Here is a 4,893-nt window from a genome sequence, read left to right on the forward strand (position 1 = left end):
AACAACGGAGCAATAATCCCCATATCAGTTCTACTATATAACAGCAGTGTCAAACGTCATCTTATCGTTTGAAAGATGTGGTAAAGTATAGACACGCGAAGCATTCATAGTTTTCAGTAATAAATCGACGACCAAAAACAAGGACTATATTTTTAGGGCTGACCAAACTTAGACCTTGGTAAATTTCTACCCCAATCAGCCAACGTTAGGATCTAATCTAGCTTAGATCTTAATAGTCACGAAACAAGTCAGGTACTGCTACCCTACCATATTTTTTGTGGTCTCAGATGTCCATCAACAATACTCGTAACTTACAATCAGTTGGACTGCATAGTTACTTTACTTCCATAAAAGCCTGCAGGCTACTTGCAACTTAATATTGATAGGGGTGAATCGACATCCGCAGGGTGTCACCCGCCTCACCCTTGTTCGTGCAGCACCGCGTGAAGCCTTCTGCATATTTAAGGGTTTACGCTACGTTTGTATGGATACTACTCTAACACATTTTTTGTAGCGGAAAGCGTGATGATATTTTTTATGTTTTTAGAGAAGTAAATGACAGTTAATACTGAATTAAAACAATGATATGTATCATATAAATAAAATATAATCCCAAAATGCATTATTTGAGGTCATAGAAAATGATATTTCCTATTTATGGTGGATATAGAAACTTGTTTTTACATTACGTCCGTTTAGTATATTCTAATTTTGCAATGAATAAAATAAACGTTTTCGTTTCGGCAAAAATAGATGTTTTTAAAGGATTTTTTTTTGCCTAAAAACTAAATAAGACGATTGCTTAAAAATTACTTTGGAAGAAATTGTAGATAAAAAATGTAAAAAAATACATGTCGTAAAAGTCGACTAATTGCCAAAATTGTTCGACATGAATTTAATATACCTTAATATCTACAGATAAAAAAATACCCGTTATGTAGATGTTTACGAGGGGAAACCTTTAAAAGTAGCCCGGTGCCATGAGAGCATCAAGGGGTTATATGGGATTCTCACCGCACTAAAATTGTTCATCTCTGCCACACCATGATTCGTTATCGACAAAATTATTATTTCATAATATTTTTTTCGCAATTTTTTCGTATTTTCCCAGCATATCCACACTACCTCAACACGGTCACAACCGCACTATTTATAACGCAGCCACGCGCTGACCAATCACCGTGCTATAGGCGGCAATTTGAATTTGCAATGTTACATCTGCAATCTTGCTCTACATCCCTTATTACAAGGGAATAAGGTTGAAAGTGCGGCTGAATTTCAGCTGTCTTTGATTAATGCTTTCGTTCGATGAATTATTTCTGCGTGTAGTCGGCTTAAGGTCTTTATTGTCCGTTTCCATTGTTACTCCTGTATCTAACTAAGGTTTTAATGTGAACTATTTTTTACATAAAATATCAAAAGCCAAAACGCAAAATTACAACTTTACAAGGCTCCGAAAGTATAAATTTGGTATAATTTTAAGTAAAACCGATGTTTATAAAACTTAATTTTATTGATAAGACTTTGTTCCTTATACGCAAATTATTCATTAAAAAGTAATTTTTTTTTTAATTTTTCACACATAAGATTGACTAACAATTAACTAAATAATATCTAGTGAGTTTGGTAGGTATTGTGACACTAAGTACCTTGTCCATTTCGTAATACTTAAATCTTCAAAACTTAATAAGATAATAAATGATTGGCCCAAAACATAAATAATTGGCCAAGTGCAAGTGACACTTGCACATGGAAGGTTCCGTATCGCCAATTATTTTTTGTATTTGTTATCATAGCAGTTTTGCTTTCTCAAAGGCTTTGTGAAAATTTATACTCTCTACTTATAAAAGTTCAATAGAAAAAGCGAAAAAATAGCAGTTTCTTTTATGGCAACTCCCGTTTATTTTCAAGCTTTACATACTCTTTAACAATTTTAGTTCAAGAATGAAAGATGGACAAACAGACAGAAACCAGAGCCTTAGCAATAGCGTTTCGTATTTTCCCTTTGGATGCACAATCCTAAAAAAACGCTTAACACTTCTGTCACTAAGTAGAAAAAAGTGAAGCGTTGGTGCCTCTAAAATCATACCACAGTGTTCTACTATTTTTATTTTATATATAAAATTCTCGTGTCACAATGTTAGTTACCGTACTCCTCCGAAGCGGCTTTACCGATTTTCACCAAATTTTATATGCATATTCAGTAGGTCTGAGAATCGGCTACTATCTATTTTTCATATCCCTAAGTGATAAGGGTTGTTCACCCTTACATTTTTTTATTTATATGGCAACACAACGTTTGCCGGGTTAGCTAGTTCAATAGTACAAATTTCATACACAAATCATACATTAAATCCAAAATTGAATAGTACATGAACAAATCTTGTCAAGCTAACTGAAACAATAGCGTGACATACAGACAGACCGACAGACACTGATAGCTTATTGATCATCTTGTCGGATGCGATACAAGTGATTAATTGCGAGTCGGATTCAGCTGTCACGGGATATGAAGGGATGTACTTAGTAGTGCATTAGTAGCTCGGAGCGATGATTAGTATAGAGGACGTGTAAGCAATGATAGCTTGAAACTTGGTCAAATGCAGTCTAACTTGACTAATAAAATGATAATACGTACTTCACTATACGACTAAAACTTCATTTTGAATATATTGTCGTATATATTCGTTTGTCGTATATGTTCATTTTGTATATATTCGTCCATATATTGTATGCCTACTACGTTGTGTTCTTACTTGTGCCTATGTTTGTACCAGAGTAGAGTACCTCTATACTGCATATCGATACATTAATTTGCAAATCAGCCAACTCCACTGTTTGTCAAAATGTTTTATTTTTTATTTAATTTGATAGTAAATGGCGTTGAACGAAATTAAAATAAATAAATAGACATTTTGACAAAAAGGGCAGTTGCCTAATTTGTGAATCATAGTGTCGATATATAATTACTCTGAGATTATGAGATTATGAGAGATTATGAGAGTAGTAAATACCTACAAAGGGTCAAAAATATAAAAGCAGTCGCGCTGCCATGTTCATCAGGTCTATTCTATCTGTTAAAATTTCGAAATTCATTCTCTTATTCAGTTTTTGTTTTTTAATAGTAGTACCAATCAAAGCACACATTTGTACATTATTATCTTAGGCCTAAATATGAACGTCCTTACCACTCTGTAACGCCCGTTATTAATAATCAATCTATCCAATATTTTGCCTATCCGAGATTGACTTTCAAAATTTATTTATACTAGACATATTAATTTTTAGATCTTTGATAGGCAAAATTGGATTGATTATTAATTCATAACAAGCTTAAATCAAAAGATAAGACCTTTAATGCTAATTAGATAATTACGTATTTAGTATTAAAATATACAGATAATAACAGAACACTATCATAATAAATTTAATCTGTACTAAGAACTTGTAATTACAATCGAAGGTCACTCAATACCTGATAAACCGGTGATTACAAATAATGAACAATAATTAGATACTGTTAGAAAATTTCGTTCCAATTCACAACGACTCCGTGGCGCAACGGTAGCGCGTCTGACTCCAGATCAGAAGGTTGCGTGTTCAAATCACGTCGGGGTCAAATTTTTATCCTTTTTTAAACAAAATATTTTTTTTCATTGAAATAGAATTAAAATTAAAATTATTTCGGGTTAAAAATAAAAATAAAATTTTAGTTCACAAACCGCAAATATGACGATTTCTTTTATTTCAAAAGTATTAAAAAATATTTGTACAATACTTGGATATGAAATAGAGAATATTTTTCTGAATCAGTTTATTTTACTAAAAATAATATGCATTAAATTATATATTTGAGTGTCATCGATAATTCAATTAATTTCCGGATATGTATATTTTTTTTTGCTTCCAGCATTATATTTGCTTCGAGACAAAATGAAACAGTGGTTGTCAAATCGCAAACATATTTTTTAAAAGTTTTTTTTTTCGTTTTTATAAAGACAAGGCTATTGTGGAATAAACATTTCAACTAAATGAGTTGGAAAGTGGTTCCGAAACTGCTGTCACTGATTACAGAAATATAACGACCTTGGTCATACGTACTAACTAGATATTATTAGTATACTCAGAAAATACGTAGTGATAGCTCAGTGGTTGAAGCTCGGCCTCAATCGGAGGGTCCGAGGTTCAAATCCCAGGTTTCTAATTTTTAAAAGTAATCTGCGTTTAATAAAATAATTTTATTGTAACTTAGAGCTTATAGATAAGCCTATAGAAACCCGTAACAAATATGTATTATGTATACATAAGACAGAAATGACACAAGCTAAATGCATTCTATAAGTGACATTCATGATACATCCACATGCTTGGCATTTGCCGCAAAACTACAACACACCAAACACACCAAAGTGTGGACGCGCGAGCACACGTGAATTCTTTGATAAAAAACCATTAGATCGACTACGAGAGCTTTCCACACCTTTGAATTTGTAATGTTTGTTGAAGTTTGCCAAACGTGCGGACAGTACAATTCCTAAACACAATGGCGTCCTCACCTGTCCGCCATTCCGATAATGGCGAGATTATTATTAGACATGAATCATGCCGCAATTAGACGACAGGGGAAATGGCGGACAGCGGACATAAATCAATCATGACGTTGTATCAATGTAGGAGTTTGTTGTTTGAAATCGTTTATCAACGGATGGGATTGTGAGAAAACGTCCGAGCCAAAAGTGCTACACAGAAAAGTGCGTTAATGGTGAATCAGTTGTAATTTTCATTTGTCAACGGACCAAACATCATAACTAACTTTTACCCGCGACTTCTCTTACGGTCACAGGTCGATGACGTCAATTGGTGAATGGCACCTTTTGTTGGCAAAAGTTATTT

General features: G+C 33.3%; 1 non-coding gene across 1 annotated transcript; it reads left to right on the forward strand.

The window, feature by feature from the left end:
• Positions 1–3,547: 3,547 nt before the first annotated feature.
• TRNAW-CCA (transfer RNA tryptophan (anticodon CCA)) lies at positions 3,548–3,619 on the forward strand. Its single transcript has one exon. It is a non-coding gene; the product is annotated as a tRNA-Trp (tRNA).
• Positions 3,620–4,893: the final 1,274 nt, after the last annotated feature.

This window comes from Epargyreus clarus, unplaced genomic scaffold (genome assembly GCF_041222505.1).
Source record: "Epargyreus clarus isolate Ecla_fem2 unplaced genomic scaffold, WU_Ecla_fem_2.2 ptg000012l, whole genome shotgun sequence".
Taxonomy (NCBI): domain Eukaryota; kingdom Metazoa; phylum Arthropoda; class Insecta; order Lepidoptera; family Hesperiidae; genus Epargyreus; species Epargyreus clarus.